The sequence below is a fragment of the Apostichopus japonicus genome, chromosome 8 (genome assembly GCF_037975245.1).
Source record: "Apostichopus japonicus isolate 1M-3 chromosome 8, ASM3797524v1, whole genome shotgun sequence".
In the NCBI taxonomy this organism is placed as follows: Eukaryota; Metazoa; Echinodermata; class Holothuroidea; order Aspidochirotida; family Stichopodidae; genus Apostichopus; species Apostichopus japonicus.
This window is the reverse complement of record NC_092568.1, coordinates 11378889-11400211: the sequence shown is the minus strand read 5'-3', so window position 1 is coordinate 11400211 and position 21323 is coordinate 11378889. Positions and strand designations below refer to the sequence as shown.

At 35.3% G+C, this 21323-nt stretch overlaps 1 protein-coding gene and 1 long non-coding RNA gene across 3 annotated transcripts in view; both read right to left on the bottom strand.

The window, feature by feature from the left end:
- The window catches only part of LOC139970916 (potassium channel subfamily K member 13-like), an 84704-nt gene that overhangs the window by 18647 nt on the left and 44734 nt on the right, over window positions 1-21323 (bottom strand). The window lies entirely within an intron of this gene.
- On the bottom strand, window positions 769-3829 carry LOC139970917 (uncharacterized). 2 transcript variants are annotated; one of them, XR_011794245.1, is made up of 3 exons: window positions 3046-3829; window positions 2217-2373; window positions 769-1942 (listed from the first exon to the last, which is right to left on the bottom strand). It is a non-coding gene; the product is annotated as an uncharacterized lncRNA (long non-coding RNA). The 2 variants fall into 2 exon arrangements; XR_011794246.1 differs by having other exon boundaries at window positions 769-1937.

Genomic DNA, 21323 nt, shown 5'->3' with positions numbered 1-21323 from the left:
TGTGCTAACGTTAGATTTGGTACAGTGGTGCATACATACCACTCTTTTCTTATATGTTAAATTACGACTGATATATTTTTTTTGTATAATAGTTGGGTCAAGGTTACAAGAATGGTGGAAGAGGATTCTGGTCTAAGGGTCAGTGAGGGTTGTTTTCAGGCATTACAAGTTGTGCCCCCCCCCCCTCCATTTTCGCCAAAATGGTAAAAAATCACATTTTCAACTTTGAAATATGAAATACAATTTTTGCACATTATAACTTAAGGGTTTTAATTATAAAAATGTACCACTTTTAATAAACTCAGATATAATGCTTTGTAATAAATCAAATATTTTTAGATATTCCCCCTATGTTATGAATGCATTTCGTCTGTGCATGTATGCGTAAATATACACATATAATGAAAAGTTCCTCCCATAATTGTTACACTCCCCATCCAAACTGTTTTACAAATGCAACCCCCTCCCCCTCTACTTTACATGTAGCTAAATCCCTAGTTACAATGAGATGTACCAATGCCCTAAGACCAGTGAGCTATTTCTTTTGTATAAATCAATATATAAGTTGGCACACTAAGACGTCATGGCATATCGTAGATGTGAAATAAAGTTATAGTCGGTATATATCCGTTACCTTAGTACTCTTTCTACAGTCTTCTGCAAAACTATGTACTTTCTCCTTGTTACTGAAACGACATGTTTATAATTCGTATTCCTGCAAAAAGAGTTTCCAAGGGAGTTAACGTATAAAAGAAAAGATCGACAAGGTTTCGAATGGTATTTTGAATAATAATAGTTCTATATTCTACAAATAATATGAATAATAAAGGTGAATGGTACAAATAAGTGAATAACGAAGACAGTTAACTTAAGCCCCAGATAGAAAGAAATAATGTATCTATTAAGACTGGGTCGATACACTCAATGGTGTAGTAGAGCTGGGCCTTTGCGATGATTCAAGATACAGGTTCTTCATCAAAAGGCGCGGCGCGGAATTAATAAGTGATTAAAAGTTCATCCAAGGACAGTTGTACTAGTCTTAACAGTATCCACTTCAATTCACTGCATGGTAGTCAGATATGGTATGGAAAAGGGAAAGTCTATTCCGTAGTAGAGGTGAAGATAATTAGATGAAATAAAAGTCACTAAAGACTTGAATATCCTTCAGTCAAAACTTGAACAGATGCACAGAACATATTAACAATATGAATAAAACAGGTAACGAAATGTTACGGCAAACAATAAAGAACCGTGATATTGGAACAGGGTCAGGGGATATGTGAATATGCAAGAGGTAAAGCATGCCCATAACACCCTCCTCCCCCCCTCCCCTCCCCTCTCAAAAAAAAGTGTGATTTGAAGAAAATGTGGATATTTATCAAAGGTGTCTGGTAGGTAGGGTAATCTACGTAAAACTACTAATAGCTAAAATGAATATATGAATAAGATCATGTTTTCTGGTTCCTTTAAACTCTGGGGAACAAAATAATGACAACATGACTTTGAAAAAGTTAACCCTCTTCACAAACTTCAAACTTGATTAAAATTTCAGACTAAGATATCAAGATTTAACACCATCACAGTTCATCCTCCAAATCATCTTCCCCTGCATCAACAATCTCAACATCTTCTTGGAAGTTGCTGCAATTTCTATATTTACATAGGTCTGTACACGGTAGTTGTGCATTCATTCAGGAACATCTTCCTTTAAGACATTTGCCGACTCTACAGCTACTGCTGACACACTGAAGCAAAACATCTGGGTCAGGTGGCTTCGTCATCCAAGTGATTATAAGGTCATCATTTTCAAGTTTCCATCCATGTCCCTCTGGTGAGAGTGCATCAATCCTTTGCTGCAATGCCCTACTGTGAATAGCAGCCTGGTTGGTGCAGCGCTTAACATGCTGGATCAGAGCATCTTTTGTTGGTGGTAAACTCTGCTCTGAGGAGGAGATGAACAGAACACCTTGTACCATGAAATTGGATATTTTTGAGTCTCACATTTTATGATGGGGTACCAATATAATTACAATTCAGCTAAAAATATGTTGCAAATTACTTTAATAATTTCAATGGAAAGATTAACCTGATATTGCTGCATCTCAAAGCGTTTAGAGAATTTTTTAATTTTCCTTGGGGGAGGACCCCCATATTCCAAAAGTCCTAGATCCACCCCTGAACACTCAATGAACCACACATTGAAGAGAGTACTTTACCTTTCAAGATCTGTATGTCTTCCTTGTCAAGAATTGTATCTAGTTTCTTCAACATAGAGAGTGGTACCTCACTTCAATGGCAACACGGTCTTTTCCTCTAATATTCATAAAATCTGGGCTCATCTTTTTTCCGCTCTGCTGCTTGTCGAAGCAATACCTTAATAAAATGAAATAAAAAATCAAATTGTTTTGCATTTTCTGTTGATCAAAATGTAAGTTTGAACAAATAAGAACTAAGACAATTTTATTTATATACCATGTGATCTGCTCATCTTCTATGGACAAACAAAGACACATTCAAATTTTGCAAACCAGTGTCATGCAAAAAAGAATTAAAACAGGCTTTTTTTTGACAGTACAGTACATTATCTCTTAATGTTATGGTTTAAATTATACAATGGTAGATTATATCTGTTACTAATAATAAAGGAGACAGATACTTGTTCATTTTGGTAAAGCTAGACAGGCTGACCATAAGACCTTGCAAACCTAACCTTATTGCACCTTTGTTACACTTATTTTTCTAACTAATATAATATCTCTATCATTCAAATAAAGGGCCACAGTAAGAAAACTATGAAGCCTGTATTTAACACTTAGGCTAGTGCCCAGATGGAGAATTTGAAACAAATTTCCGTTCCTACCACCATATAACAAAACAAATCAGATGACCATGCCACTAATTATATTATGTTCAGGTCCAACACTGTGCCCTTTGACTTGGATTATATCCCTTAAGAGCTACTGATCTTGCATTATGCAACTTCTCTTAACACTTCAACTATGCCACAGAAGTACAAGTAGAGTCGTGTAGTATGCTTAGGCTTACCTCCATCGAAAGTCTCTGCCTGCTGCAGCTTGTCCCGTTTGCAACGCCTAGTAATGTATTGTTTCTTTTCCCACATATAATAAATTGAACAGGCAATACACCAGAGCTTCTGCTTGGTTTCCTCGATCTTTTCCGTCAATTCTTCGTTTAAAATCATATGGGGTCTCCTCTGGAACTGTCCGTTTACTTGCAGCAATGTGCTTGCTATCAATGAACCGCCTGTAACACTTATCGTGGAACCCCATCATACTATGCTGTTGAACACACGCTTGATCATAGTAGGCCATGGAGTAATCAGTAGTACGGCGATATCACTGTCTCCGCCGCTGAGATTAAGCCAATCTTTAGCGCAGGAAGTAACTTTAGTCCATCGTTTATTCGTCAGTGCCTTGAATGCTTCAAATTTTACAGATTCAATGTGCACTGAGCACTGTAGATTTCCGTGTGTCGGAGACTGACTAGCGCCCGTGGGAGCCGCCATGTTTGTTGTTTTCTACAAAGATTGCACACAGAACTCATGGCTCATTGGACAATTCATATCACATGGTACAGATATCTCACTGGCGCACAACTTTTGAACGTAAAACGGCAAGTTTCTTAACATACGCAATAAAAAATATAGTTCGATCTTTCGAGCGGAATTGCAAAAAAACTGCAGGAAAGTACATGGAGAACTTTTGGATCATTAATCTTAATTAATTTATGTATTCAATGCTGTAGAGAAATTTTAGACCCGCAGTTGCTGGAACGAAACAAGCGAATTTCGACCTTCAGCTGATGGCCTATATGTGAAAAAATATTTTCAATGATTTTTTTCTTCTGCAGAACATTTAAAGACGTATTTGAATGACAAAGAACGTATTTGATGTAGTTTAAAAATCATTACGGAGATTTTCGAAGAAACTGATCAAATTGGAGCAAAATTTGTGTGTAAAATTTAATTAGAATCGCCACTTGTGTTCATAATGATGATTTTAAATCAATCTAAAATATGAATGATTTATTTTTCTTTAACCAGTTCAATTTACGACTTATGGAGAGAACGCTCAAAAAAAAAATTTGTTACATCATTGCTGTTTGTCACGATGTCACGTTCATGTAAAGACACAATATGTGACCTTTATCACAAGGTAAAAACAAATCACCCCTCCCCATCTCTGCTTCTTCTCCATCTTCAAAGCTATAGATACATGTTTCACTAAAGAGCATCTTTTAAAATAGACAGATATTATATATATATATATATATATATATATATATATATATATATATATATATATATATATATATATATATATAGATAGATAGATAGATATATATATATATATATATATATATATATATAGATATATATATATATAGCTCATATTAGTAATATAAAATGTTTAAACGTATACATATATAAGACACTCGTGTCATCATGTTGTGGTATGAATCATATAGGCTATACTAAATGGAAAAAACAAAACGGGGAAAAAACTCTTTTTCGATTTAAATGATACAGCGTAAATTTGACAGCTGCGTATAAGATTTGTCTTGATCAATCTGATCATACCACTTAGTGTCACTTTACGCCAGCCTAATGTTATCAATCTCTTTGAATGATTATATTAAAAACAGACAGTAATATATACGTACACGTCATCGCATAGCTTTTTGGGGTTTGGCGCTGAAATAAGCCAGGAATTACGTGTAAAAGGTCAAACGTAAACCATGCTGCCTATATAAATATAAAAGGCTGTATTTTGCCTGTGAGAAAAGTAACCCAGAAGAAAACAAAATAATCATCCTTAGAGATGTTATATATATATATATATATATATATATATATATATATATATATATATATATATATATATAGATATATATTTATATATATATTATTTTTTTTCTATTTTTTTCTATTTGTGAGTCACGATGGTATTACACACAAAATGTAACCGTTTAATTTCTTTTGTTTTTTCTTTATTGTTATTGCTGTCGTCCTCAATTCAAGTTACCTTCATTCATAATTATGATGAATAAAAGTACTATCGAGTATAAAGTGACTTGTTTTCCAACATTAAAGGAGCCTTTCACTTTGCATGAGAGCAAAATCAGTTTGTTGATGGAGTGTCTACGTGAAATCATTGGTTATTACGCAATCGTCTTTTGTTTTAAAAAGTAATTCATATCTTTCCGATATGAAAACTATTTGGCGAAGACAGTCCGCTTTGTTGTCTGTGTTCTTGTGGGGTTTGTTTTCTTCTCGGTTATGTATATATCTATTTTTTTATGATATACGATAGTGCTCCTTTAAGAGAAGGAAAAACAACACCTCTCAGGGAAACACAGGAATACGTTAAAGCAATGTTCTTAATGTTTTATTGTATGATAACATTGATACTATGGGATAATAAATCCCATATTTATATAGTGTATATAAGTTGGTTTTAATCAAATTTTATTTCAAAATGTGAAGCAAAAGTCCTGAATTTGTTCTCTTCACTTCTAAACCCTTTTCAAATACGATAAATACTGATATGTACAAAGTTTCTCGCCGACAAAATTATACAGAATCCAATGAATTAAATCTATTGCTCATTTATATTCCTTTGTTCGTTGGATATTGTAAAGTAATGTATCATCGTATGATGAATTGCAATCCTATTTTGAGTAATTCTTGGCAAGGTTGATAAAATTATCGATAAAAGGCCCCATCCCCACCCCCCACCCCTCCTAAAAGATCCCGCTATAAGGAATGCCATTAAAGTCAAACGAATGCCCTCAGTCACTCACTCATTTACATTCGACATTAGTCTTGTCAATGCAAGATTTGCCTATAGGACTGACTGACTGACTGACTCTAACTACATATAGTCATAACTTAATAGCAAAACACGTTAACATTATTTTGTTAAACATATTACAGGCACGGAAAATTCAGTCTAAAAATAACACGAAAGTGAACGTATACCTTGTTTATATTACTTTGAGATATTATTCTCAAACTAAATCTGATTATATATACATTAGCGTTACAAATTCATCTCTGGTGGATGAATAATTTATCTATACATATTTCGTGAATACGGTTTTGTTTACGTTATTAACAAATTAACGTTAAAAGAAAAACTGAACTATACGGTCAACAGTGACGTGCCCCAGATTTCAAAGGTGTAGGGAGCTGGGGGGGGGGTAGGGTTGATCAAATTCCCAATCCTTCCCTTCACATGATTAAGGTGGGGAATTATAAAAGGGCGTCCCGAGGAGGGTACAGCGGAGTGATGTAACTCTTCCCTGACTGAATTTACAAAGATCTTCCGATTCAACATTTAACCCGGGCTAACGACGGAGGTATTGATACCCTTCACCACCTCACCCCCCCCCCCTGCCGACAGTCATTGTATGTTGATGAATGTATACCGTATAAAAGCCTGACTACATGACATTGCACATTTAGTCTTACAACACATTTTGGGTTTTACTTTCAGACGTCATGGGTTGTTCTTAAATGTTTTTCATAACGTGCTGTAAAAAAAAAATCGCATAGGTTTGACGTAGAGTAGCCTTTGCATACATTATAAAGCTGTAATGTAATTTCCATACAAAACCACTATACGTGTTATATCCCTTCAAATAATAGTAAATTTTGCAAGTCACGATGGTTTGAAATATGTCCGTTGTAAAGGATCTCTTAGACCGACGAGTCAGTCTAAATCAAGTCAGTATATTTATTTCTCTTTATCCCCAAAATATGTCGATCAAAGTACTTGTAGCTAGGTAACTGCGTAATAAATTCGTAGCTTAGTCATATACGCACATTTAAAGTTACGTGAAAACTGTGTGTATATACCAGTGTCACTAGTTATGTATCTATATAAACGTACAATCATTCATAGTGTAGGTATGATCCTTAATTTGTGTATAAATAAAACTTTAAAATTTGGTATGGCATAGTCGCATTTGTAAGTCACGGAAGGTGAGATTTCACACCGGTCAAGATAACCGTTGTATAGTGTACATTTTCCTATCGACCTTTTTTCTTCTTTTTTTTTGCCCTGAACTGGAAACATAAAACAACAACAAAACAAAAACTGACAAAAACCGAATTTGTCGGTGTGCCTCCCAGTTGAGAAGAAGGCAGGCGTATCATGTTCATCACATAGTACAGAGAGACTCAATATGACCCACTGGCAAAATGCAAATTATTTTTACTCGATTGGCTCTCCAACAGAGATTAATTTACAGCGCAAATGGTGAACAACTAAGGGGCGTGAATTAGGTCAGTCAGAAGTGTGGTAAGATGCGGAATTTATATAAATCGGTGCCTCTTTTCTTTTCATTTCTTTTTCTTTTCTTTTCTTTTACCCTTAGTCGTTTTCAAAGGTGTTCATGAAGGAAAAAAGGTGAAAGGTATTATTACATGGCGGTGACTGCAAGCAATACCTAGAAACTTGACATTCTGAAGAGCAATGCAATCCAGAATTTTGCCAATGGTCAAGCGTTACAGTTTGTATTTCCATGTATTTGCCAGGCCTAGCTAAAAAACTATATAAGATCCGACAGAGATCCAACAGTTAGCAAACAAAATTTAGTCAACTTTCAAAGGACATCTTTTTTGATACAAAGAATTTTCTCTTCCCCTCTGGGGTTTTTCTTTAAACAGAGGTCAAGGAGGCATTTTAAGTTTCTTTATGGATAAGAGGGAAGGTAACGAAAGCAAGAAAACTGAATGGGAAACAAATTTAGAGCGAAGGATTTATTAGTTAGGACGAGGTTCTGAGTCTGTACATGGTCTCATGAATGACTGTTTTTTTTCAGTAAGTGGGATATCCAGTTCTTTTCGGCAGTAAACAGCTTTAAAGTTAATCCCCTTCTCCATTTTTCAGGTGGTACCAGTCGTAACACCACGATCCCTATATGCTATATATAAAAAGTGGACACTTGTTCCAATGACAATACAAAACAACAAATAACAACAAGAAAAATATAAGTGTCTGAATAAAAAAAAAGAAGGAAAAAATTATGCTTTAATCATATGTTTACTATGTTCATGCGGTCAAGTTTCTTTAATGTTTTTACGAAGAATAACCCAAAAAAAATAATAATATGAGATGGGTATTTTCTATGTTAAACGTATAGCATTGGACAGGTATCAATGATGAACCAAAAGTGAACTAATGTCTCCTATATACCTCATGGCAACAGGAAAATTATTGCAAGATAACTAGATATCTTCGACCAAAAGCAGGAAATATTGATATGCTTGCTAAAGAGATTGAGCATTTTGACACCCTACACAAACCCCTTCCCAATGGTCTCCAACCTGTTACACCACTGCAGTATTGTACAGAAAAGAAAAGAAAAGATTACTAAAAGATCGCCATATTTGTAATACCTTAATTTCAACGAAAATAGTTGAGCCAAACGATCAGCCTGGCAATCCATCAACGGAAAAAAAAACGCAAGCGCCAGTGCGCATGTGCCGTGGAGTCATGGTTTCTATGTGCGTGAGACATATCAGTCATGCTCATAGCGCTTAAGGCGATATAACAAACCAGTGCCTGCGTTTCGTGATGACGTCATAATTATAAAAGGTATTGTGAATTATTAAAGATCATCAGGAATGGGATAATTTTTTATAAGCTGGATAGACATATAATATATTTTTTTAAATGGTCACCTAGCATCAAACACATAGCCTTCTTCTTTACTGCAAAAAAATTACATTTTAATTAACTTTCACACTCCACAAATATGGGATTTTTAAGATGGTATTGTTCCCTCATTGCAATAATATTCGACTTAGTTTTTCTTTCTCTAATATAATACAGTTTACTTTAGATAACCTTGTTAGGCTGAATCACAGAGGAATATTACAGGTAAATTTTGTGCAGATTATGGAAGAGATAAAAAAAAAACCAGTCTTTAATCCCGGGTGTATAGTATAGGCAACTATAACACATTTCCTAGTTAATTTCTCAATAACTGTAACAATATAAATACGTAGCATCTAGTTTTGTTTTCGTTTTAAATTAACTGTGAACATTAAATATTAGATTTTAAGTCTTAAGAGATGATTTTAGGTAGAATTTTGAAGTTTAATATGTAATTATATATGTAACTGTCCAGGAGCAAGGGAAAGTGAGTGCTAATAATGTTTCTATATATTACATTGTTTCAAGGTACACAACTTTAACTTAAGCTTAATCTTTGGGATGATCCTTTAAGGCTAACTTGATGATTACGTAAGCTCTTCAGTGCAGGTTTAAATGTTAATGTTTATCCATTGTTTTATAAACTCTAATAAATGTACCAAAGCATGTACTGCTAACTGCACATGAATAACATGCTAGTTTAGAGGCCATGGTAGTTATTGTTTCTGTTTTGTTACATCTGAGGAACTGATATAATGGTCTATGTGTTAGACTAAGTAATCCAGCCACGTTGATTGACAAGTCACAGGTGTGTTTAAAGAATCATTTCTTAATAGTAATAAAAATAGCAGCAACAACGATAACAATGATAATAATAATAATAGCGGTATAGAATACAACCTGGACATTTAGCAGTATGTTTTAACGGTCTGCAACATATCAAAATTATTTTTTGGGCCGAAATTCATACTTTGAAAGGTGATATCCATAACAAACTACGAAGCGAATAACAGAATACTGTTTGACGCCGAGTAATAGATTCGCCTCTTTTTATAATTCCACAAGAAATCAAAACCTTGATCTGTACGAGTGTCTCTCGCGTTTGAGATATAAGTTATCATGTCATAAATAAATTGGAATTATTAAACCTTCCTAAGTACCTCTCTACTACCAACTAGCTTAAAATAAGCCTTTCAATAAGGCTCTATAAACGAATTTGATATTTCAGCATTTCGGCCACACTGAGCCTGCAGCGTTAACACTTCTATTACATATTCTTTGTACAATTCCTACTATACAAGTTCCATTTGATGATTTGTAGATCAAATTTTTATATTTTAGCTAACAGCATAGGCTAAGCAACCTTCGAACTCGTTGTCAATGGTAATGTTTTATTGATCACCTTGTGCTATTGTTACCGCTGAAGTATAGCTGCCTCCTTAGTTTTTCTTATTTGATTATATTTTTTTTTACCTCGTCGACTCATCTATATCACATGTAAAAGACATCCATCCATAACCCACTGTCACTTGTGGAGACTCCTTTTTTTTTGCCACTTCAAAATAATTTATTCATCAGTAGTCTAACATAAATCTCCAATTTATCTAATCCGCTCTATATTTTCAAATACATAAATTTACATACTGTATACGCTTAGGGCTATACGCATAATCCACTCACGTTTACGTTACCACCTCTTCTTCGTTTTCTGTTATAAAACACCTCGATATAAAAAAATAAAATAAAAAAAATAATTTATGACAGTTTCTATCGTTATATAGTTGTATACACACGTGACCCTCGACTTTTCTTCTATACATATAGACAGACTATAAGAACAATTACTTAACGCACATAAACAAGTGCATGAAGCGACATAACCTAATTGTATTGCCAAACGGGTAACAAGCACGGCAATTTTTTAACGTTACCATGACAACACTTAAAATAAATCTTCAGGTAAGAATCACTCCGCACGCGTGATTAGGTTAGACGGTGTTACTACCCCCTCCTTTGCTTTCATTATACCTTTTTTTGTGGGGGCTGAAAAATGCGAAATCACCCAAGAAGGAAAAATCGAACGCGACTGTAAGTTGCTAAGGAGACAGCTGGATACTTGTATATATAATATATATTATGTATATAAACCTATGGATACAATAGGTTTGTTTAGTATAAAGCACGTATACTCATTTCAATATGAGTAAACTTGTATGTTGTCTGTCGGAGACCTAATAAATATTATGCTTTCAACTCGTACAATATGGCAGTTATCAAATTACAGTTTTGAAGAAACTCTATAGGGATGTCGTTTTAACAACTTCGCTTCGGTAACCACTGAAGCTGGATAGGATAAAACACATGGGATAAGATTAAGAACTTGTTGATTTCAGATATACATTTGTATGTTTGTATGGGTGTGTGCGTGTATCTATGTGTGTAGATTCATGTTTGGACCATAAAAGTGTGGTCACCTCATATGTGTTTTAACGTAAAATGACATATAAACATGTAATGATGTAATCATTATACATGAGTTTGTGCTACCTGCGACGTGAATAGGTTGACTGGTCCGAACAGTATTTCGTCAGTATTTATGGGTGTCTCATGCAAGTAACAACTAATATTAAATGGATATCTAAGGGTAGTCTTTGCGGCGATGTTGAACAGTTACTCAACACCTTTAGACTATGAATGGGGAACATGTAGAGAATATGGGGTTCAGATAGATTTTTCCAGTTTGATGATTCTAGAATTCGGTTTGTTACTTAAAAAAAAGTTGCGATATGTAATAATACAACGTGTTTCTTTTCAAGAAGGTGTCAGATACAGACGAATGAACGAATGAACGAACGAACGAGCGAACGAACGAACAAACGAACAAACGAACGAATGCATGAATGAACAAATGAACGGATGAACGAATGAACTAATGAACTAATAGACGAATGAATGAATGAATAAACGAATGAACTAATGAATGAATGAACGAAGTCATGAATGAATGAACGAATGCATGAATGAATGAACTAATGAACGAATGAATGAATGAATTACAAAACAAATAAACGAACGAACGAACGAATGAACAATGAACGGATAAAATAAAGAATGAATGAACGATTAAATGAATGAAATATTGAATAAATCATTAGTCATCCTTTGACAGACTCCATACTCAGAAATAACTTTCCCTTCATCTACATACAGTCCCCTAGTTTGTTATATATAGTTTGATATATTTCCGGTTGCCAATATACACTCCGGGGATAATGCAAATCACTATGGAAAAGACATAATCAAATTATTGGAATTTTGCTATACACTCGAAAAAACAAATGAACGTTTCTCTATAGTGTGATACAAAACTTTGTAAACACCTGCAATATAATTAACGGTTATTTTTAGAATAGAAACCTTGGTGTTCTGTTTCTCTTTTCCGAAAGATATTGTACATGTATAATCGAAGGACACACAACATGCAGGTCTCGTTCGCAGTTCACTCCGCAAGAAGTATACATATTATACATATATATATATATATATGTATATATATATATATATATATATATATATATATATATATATATATATATATATATATATATATATATATATATATATATATATATATTATGTATACTATGTATAATATGTATACTTCTTGCGGAGTGAAGAAGTGAAGTGAAGAATGTATCATTTCAACTGGAGGAGGGGGTATCCGGACAAAGTACAGGTGAAATTCACAACCAAAAAAGTCACAGATATTAAAATGATATTTAGTATCGTTAGATAAAAGTCAGGTTAACCTTAAAATATCAGGTGGTTTATATGACGACATTTCACAAATAATCCCGCAGTTTAATAATGATTAAACGCTATTAGAAGGGCTCCAGAGGGACATGTGTGTGCATTCTTCTGTAAAGTTGGAACCCCGATTTGATGATACAACATTTTTTAGCTTTTTATTTAACAACAATATTATAACTGTAACACCTGACTTCCAAATTGAGTTAAAATATACTGCCCTCTTCTATAGATATAAAGGTTGCTTGATCACAAAAGCACAAATAAGGAAGGTTGGAAATCAATAACGAATATCAAATTCAATAATGGTGAGAAAAAAAAGAAGACAGGAACGTGTTCTGATATTATCTTCATGGGACATTATGTTACATCGGGTTTTTTAATATTCTAACTTACTTTGTGTACATGACTATTACAAACCCTACCAAAAGTGCATGTCTTAACCCTAACTGGCAGATAACAACACATATGGTATCTGGATATATATGTAATATGTAAGACAGCTGTATAATTGTGATCCCAAACGATATCTTCTCTCGGCAGACAGAACAACTGAGCTCCAAATTTCACAACAGACTTGTACATCCAAGCTCGAGAAAGTTTTACTTAGGCCTAGGCTAATTTGCATATGAAACAGCCATTGGATGGAACTTCTGACGTCATTCAAATAAACACGATATATGTTAGCATTGAATATCTGAGTATAGGATTGCGTCATTGTATAAATGAATGAGAGGCAACCATAAATGTTTTAAAAAGACAAAAATGATAAACAACAATAACAACAATTCGAAAATCTTGTCATTTATATTATGTTGTTGTTCCATAATGTTAAAGTTTACACTTGTGCTAGACGATTTCCATTGCAGCTATTCTGTGTTGAGTTTGAAAGAATATCTCTACGGCTTGATATTCAAACATCCCATAGCAATATTGCACTTCATTATAGCAGCATGGCATAATAGTCTATATAGTTTATTTTAAATAAATTAAGTTCTTTTTGTCGCTATACCATGATAACAATTCATGAGGCACTAATTGTGATTAAGTCACGTTTTTATTACGTTGATTACTAGGCGATATTTCCAAAAAAAAAGTATCGTTGTCAAATGTAAATGAAATGTCAACCATACTAGAAAATGGTCTTTTCTATGTAGAATACATGTTCTCAGTTGAAATCCAATTTTTTGTCAAAGACGTATTCTTTCCTGGAATGTATACGACTTGGTTTATCTGAACAACTGTGTCACCGTCATCTTACAATTAACAACAAACAAATAACGAAACAACTAAACCAATTAGAAAATAAACAAAAAGATGAGAAAAAAACAAAAACAAATGGTAACCCCCCCCCCCCGCACAAATAGATTACTTCTGTTTAAAAAAAAAAATCATTTATTTATTTATTATTTTTGTTGTTGTCGTTATGTCTGCGGTTCATCCTCATCGACTGTGACCTTGTATTAATAGCCACTGTATATAATCACTCGCTTGCATGTGGTTTTGATACACGTATATAAGTACAACTTGAATTCTCTTTTAATGGTTAGCTCACGCAAGACCAGTCTTGTGTGGCTGACACGGTGAGTGGCTGATACAACAGAAGGTGAAATGAAGTTGATGAACGCATCACCTTACTCCGATAGAAAGCCAAAAAGAAAACAAATTATATTATGGGAGCTGCTTTGACAGATGAGGGCTTCTGCTCATGGTTAACTGCTTTCTTCCCCCCCCCCCCCCCTTTCCAACCTAAACTGCCTGTTCCGCATGATGTAGTTCGCAAGAAATAAATTTGGCCGTTTCCGTTGGACTGGGGATGTGTATGATAAGCGTCTATATAGACCTAAAGGCTTATATATATATATATATATATATATATATATATACAATTTATATATATATATATATATATATACAATTTATATATATATATATATATATATATATATATATATATATATATATATATATATATATATGTATATATGTTTGAATTGCTTGTAATTCATTGTACGGTTTATACACATAGGGTCTATATACTTAATGATAAATACAGTTCTTAAATACCAGTCAACAGACTGTTGTCAATTTTTACACACGTTATGTTGTCCTTTTTATCCTACGCAAAGATTGAAATTGTCAATATTTAAAATGTTAACTTTATGTTTTCGTGGTATATAATGGGCTATAAAATATGAATAAGTGAAATAGGTGTACTTGCAACTGATATGGTTGGTAATACGCATTTTCTTGCGTGTAATTGTGTGTATGTATGCAGGTGCGTATCCAGGGGGGGCGTTGGGGGCGCGCGCCCCCCGGGTAAGAAAAAGAGGAGAGAAAAGAAAGAGAAGAAAAAATGAAAAAGGGGGGAAAAGAGGAGGAGGAGAGGAAGGAAGGGAAAAGAAAATGAAGAAAGAGAGAAAAAGGAGAAAAGGAGGGAGTAAAAGAAAAACGAGAAGACATCGGGAAGAGAAAGAAGAACAGTGACATCATTATAGCGCTGAAGGGTAGCCAGTGACGGATCAATGATTTCGTAAATGTGTGACTCACCCTACCCCTTACACCGACAACTCCATTTTTTGACGTTTCCATTTTTGTCTCTCACTAATGATCTATATATATACTATATATGGTCTATCATAACGCGTGTGTAGAATTGTGCTATGAAACCAACTGTGGCTGGTCTCGAACTCGACAGCGTCGTCGGGGAACATGACGATTTTTGGGATGGGGGCGACCGCCCCCCCCCCATTCAGCATTTTTTTAAATGATATCGCTAAGTAATTTCAAAATAGAAAGTGCTTAGATGCAACTTACAAGGCCTGGGAAGTGTCATTTCCAGCGATCTGGGAGACATTTTTGGCCAAAATTTGCTTGTACGCTTCGCGCTAACAAATGGTCCTGGGTAGTGCCATTTCCATCGATCTGGGAGGCATTTTCGGCCAAAATTTTCTTGTACGCTTCGCGCCAACTCATGGTGGCGCTACGCTTAGATAATTTGCCTACAGGCTTCGCTCCTCCCTTGACAAATTCCTCGCTACGCGCCTGTTTGAATTTGTAACGCAAACAGCAGATATCACATCATATCAGTGAGCATGAAAATGGCGTTCCAGGATGAAAAGCCTCAAAACTGTCCGACTTGCCTGAAAAAATAACCAAAAATTTTCGCGCGCGCTCAACGTGTTAATGTCAATATCATATAAGCATGTGTAGCACCCCTAATATTTCCCAATAGTAGTGTCTATAGTTTTGTCCCCCTGTATAATATACCCTTCCCCTTCACTTTTATTTTTCCATTTTCTTCTTATATCTATTTGTGGTATTTTCTGGTAACACTCATTCCTGCCAGAAGGACCATTAAGCCCCTGTGTGGTCTGGCTTCACATTAAGGTTACTCCAAGGTTACGCTAAGCTAGTGACAATTTATCTGTCATTCTCTACATTAAAAGACCAGGCCTTGCCTTATTTCTCCCTTAAGTGTAGTAAGTATGTTCACACTCTCTGTCATCTGTGGTGGAGTAAGTTAAAGATGAGGGAAGACAGTTTGTCTACTTCCTGGAGTATTGGTAGCCAGTCTAAGTAAAATCTTGTCTGGTAGGGTGGGATAACAACCTTCCCTTTGTTCTAAGAATCGCTTAAAACAGCTAAGTTTGCAAGCAACTCTACCATTTACCAAGACACTCCAAGCTGCCATGCACCTGGCTGTGCCAAACTGTTCCAGTTTCATTAGAAATTAATTTCATTAATTTCTACACAGGTAAGAGTTCATCTTTTGACTTTGCCCCAGACCCCTCAGTAGCTTGTTCATTTTCATTGTGCATGCATAGTGTATTTTATTTGCAAATATATTCATGTTAGTTCTGTGCTGGCAATGTGCACACAGAATATTTAGCAGCCCCCATTAAGTGTAATTGTGTTGCATTTACTATTTACTACATTTATCCTGTGATGGCTACATGCACACAGACTATGTATTTATTATGTTGTTCCTGTGATGGCTACATGCACACAGACTTTAATTATTAATTACACGTTTTGTACCTGTAATGGCTATAGAGAGTCTACAGGTGAGATCATTATTATTGTTACTGTTGTTTTATAGTATGTTATACGGTTGATTATGGCACTTATAATGCCCTCAACCTTTGCCATCTTGCGTATTGTTATGATCTAACCTGCATTGAGTTAATGTAAGAGTATTGAAAGTACTTAGGTTATTTGTTCTAGCGAGAATCCACATTTGGTATATTTATTAAGTTATTATGTACTCTTGCGATACGTCTAGCATTACCCGTTACTGTAATGTATTCATATTCGTATCTAGTTGTACTTAGTTTCCGCTATTCGAGCTATGTATAGATCCCATGATGCAATGTTACACTTTTACTAGTTGCCATGGTGATAGGAATAGCTGAACTTCTGTTGACCTTTATATTGATAGAGATGTATCAATATGTTAGTAGGCATATGGACCATTTTCGTGAATCGAGACACTGTTGTTGTTGTTTATTAGGAGATTAGAGTATTAGCATGTATTTAGCCCTGTGAGTCACCCTTCACTGGTACAGACTCCATCTGACCAGATATTTACAGCAGATAAGCTAGGTGACATAGTCTCCGTTTTATAGCCTGCTCTTAGTCCCAGGGGACGCTTAGGTACCTGCAGCCTAACACAAGGTGTCAGTTGCCATGGCAACCTGTGGTCTAAGTTAGTAGAGGTGCATGGGTTGAAGTACATAGTTAGTATGCTACTGTTGTTGCTGTTATTACTAGCTGAGGGATTTTCCCAGTAGTACATTATTTATACTTGTAGACTTCACGTAAGTCATAGAGGTTGTATTGATTTTGGAGTTAATCACTCGCCTCTATTTGGATATTGTTCGTAGTGGAATTAGAGCAACCAGCTTCTAGTTATATATTGTTAACCTATAGACGACATTCCTAGATTATACTGCTATGCCAGATAGGGATAGACAGTTTCACTTATTTATGGAGCACTGTGTTATTGATGTATGAGTAACATAGGCAAACAGTTGTATGTTTAGCAACCAGTTGTGCATTTAGTGTCTACGTCTCGGAAGGTTCACTTTATTTTAATACTTTAGTTTACTTGTTGTCATGCCGACCAGGCATGATGAGTGCATCATATATTTCACTCTTTATTAGGTGATCAGGTTGACATTTGCTTATCCTTTTTTATTATTGTTGTGTCACCCTTACTGATTATCTTTGTTGTATATTATCGCATATTTTCATACTTATTTTAATTGCTCAGTAATTGTTCGTTTACTGTGGGAGATTGTTAATCCCCTTGCCCCTTGTTTGTTTATTTCTATTGTGTTGGCAATGCATGGTGACCATTCACCAAGACACTCCAAGCTGCCATGCACCTGGCTGTGCCAAACTGTTCCACTTTCATTAGAAATTAATTTCATTAATTTCTACACAGAATATATACTGAGATATTTTTGATGTATAGTTTGCACCTATATCGAGGGACCGTACGTACTTATAGATGTCCTTGTAGACGACTATCTTAGACGCCGGAACCCCCACTCCTGGTCCGGGTAACCAAGGACGCATGATGTACCCCCACTAATAGACGTTATTCGTGGACTGAGGGACCAACCATTATACTATAATATACTAGACGAGATTGAGGGGCCAACCATTATGCAGTAATACATACTAGACGAGATGAGCGGCTCCCGAGTTATTAGTTTAGTAGGCCATTAGAGTGTTAGGCCATGATGAATGTCATGTTTTAATCATGCTTTAACTTTATTTTGTATTTTATATATTTTTATTTTGCATATCGTAATTTCTCTTTTATCGTACGGTGAATAGATCATATTTACCTTGCGGATTACGATAGAATTCGTTGCGTTTGTCCTCATTTTAATATACTGTGTCATAATATCTTCTCAAAGGCAGGCGACTCATCACAGATTTGAACCCCGCTTCCCTTGATCTAATGTATCTCGTGGTTGCGTTACCAGCACATATTTAGTCTTAAAGCTAAGTGCTACACAAGCCTCGGTTATTACATCGCATGCCATCATGTGCCGTACGTTCCGTTAAAATTGCGCAGTATACCGCGGGATGCTAATGTAAACAACGACATGTCTCATGTAGATGTATAAAAAGCACGGAGGTCCCATTATGTCAAAACTCTCTTTTACATTAGTAATGGCGAATTAGGGGCTGCACCCCCTCCGCGCAGTGGCGGAGCGTCCATACGGTCATGGGGGCGGATGCCCCCCTGACGGACTCAAATGGACTGCTGGCGCCTTTTTCAGCTCTTTACCACTTTTTACTTATTCTAGATTATTGACTTTTTTATTGCGCTCTCATCTACTTATTGACATTTGTCACATTTTGTTGGTGTAATTTGGCGATGACACCTTATTCTTCGTTTATCTGCAAATTAGCCAGGCCCGGAAAGGGTCATTTCCGGCGATCTAGGGAGTATCTTTACTCAAAAATTTTATGTACGCTACGCGCCAACCAGTGGTGGCGCTCCGCTTAGATAGTGTCGAAAGCGCCCCTACAGACCATTCTCGCCCCTCCTGACCAATACCCCTAGCTCCGCCACTGCCGCCGCGCCTCCTACGCCTATGTGTGTAGTGTTCGGTTTCGGAAATATCTGCTATTTTTTCATTTCCTTCAACCAAGTTTTATAATAGCCGTTATAAGAGGTTTTAATATTTGTACACCAATAAATTAACTGTGTCTGAAGTTTCGAAAATTTCTGACCAACATTCTGCATCACACTTCCCTCTACTCGTGCAATTTTGACCGGTCTGTTAGGGGTTGAAGGAAGTTTTTCTATATTGGTTGTCCATAGATGAAATTTTGTACAACATTATGGGTATGTTTTGAAGTGAGTTTATTCACGAGAAATGTGAATTTTCAAATTCTGAACAAATATGGGGCTTAAAACCTTGAAAAGTGGGACTGACGGGTATTGTAGGCCGCGACGTAGAATCACCTACAAAAGCAAAGACCCACAGGAGATGCGATCAGGTCGAACATGATGTGCGCCGGGTTGACAATCTTCAAAAAGGTTATGGATGGAAAAAAAACTATTAGGAAATACTTGGTTCTCAGGCAAAAAGTGTACATCTGGTTGGTCATTTCAAGCCCGAGAAGTGCCGTCTCCGGTGATCTGGGGGGTATCAAAATAAGAAATTTTCTTGTACGCTGCGCGCCAACCGATGGTGGCGCTCCGCTTAGATAGTAATTCGCGCCCCCCGGGTTTGAAAATCCTGGATACGCGCCTGGTATGCATACTGTTTTCAGAATGCACACAAACTTTGTCACATCTTCTTCGGTTGTTCTCTGCGACTACTATAGAAGCAGAAGACGCATTCATGAGGTAAACATTGATATCTATGACGTAAAGCGTTGCCTTTCTCATAATTATGGCAATACAACTTAGAAAACCCATTTGGCAACTGGCCCCGAGTGAATTCGTGGTTTCTAATGTTGTCACTATATAGTGAGTATTATATTGCAAGATGCATGAAGAACGAAATGATTAGTACGAAAAATTGCCCCTACGGTATATATATAATATGTGCTCAGTGCGCTTGTAGTACAAAGATACACCAGCTTGATATACAGTAGGCTATACTGTAGGCTAAATGTTAACGGTGATACAGGTGCTGCTGACACACGGAAACAGCATATATAGCCTATTCGTCGTGAATAAAAATGTTGACATTAAGCATATATGTGGACGTATAGGCTAGACTTCCATTGGAATGTTCACAGAAGAGTGCCTGTGGGTTTCAATTCATGAACATGTTTGCAGTCGATAGAATCTTATTCTTTAAAATTTAAAATGAATCAGCTTCAATAATATTTGTAATGAATACACTGCATCGTGTTGCATTGCGCTGTTTACTGTAGCGTCGGTTGTATAAGGTTGAAACATGTTTGTATGTGCGTATTTATGTATGTTTTTCATGACAGTTTTGCTATGAGGATGACACTTAAAGTTTTGTCGGGTTTCTATGGTAATTTATTAAACATTTAATCTGATTTGTTACATTAATTTATTCTTTCATTATTATCCCCTCATAACAAGTCAATTTTATGACATATCTCAATACTTGTCTATAGTCGCTATTTCCATAGCTTTTCATTTTAATGTCTGTATTTGTCTTCTACATTTTCGTTTATGTTACAGTTGAATATATCTATCTATATATATATATATATATATATATATATATATATATATATATATATATATATATATATATTTATATATATATATATATATATATGAATTATGTGATCTACTTTACTGAAGAAAATCAATGATTTATGGACATGGTAATGAACAGAATAAGGTTTGCCAATTCAAGTTGACTTTCTCTCTTCAACAAAGCAATATCATGAGTCGCCAAAGAGCGCATCAGACCATCAAAAGGACTATTCAAAATATTCCATTGCTTGAAATATTAATTATGGGAGACGGTTTTTTGGACAGCGATACAAAATATGAACTTACTATTATTTTCTACTTTAAGCAAGTATCAGAGCTAGACATGACCTCGAAAGTTTGACCTTCATGGCCCAATTTCGAAACCCTCATTTGCTATATGAACCAGTTTATTTGTTGGACATAATGCAAATTTACACAGTTAAAGCAGCATTTTACTTTCTCGTTGCTATTCGATAACCCAAAGTTCCATAATTATGTAGATAATTATTATCAATACTAGTCAAATTTTCATTTTTAAGTTAATGTTAGTCATTTCAAATCAAAATTGCCAATTTTTTTTTTTGCCTTAATACTATTATTGAAAATTCGGGGCGACG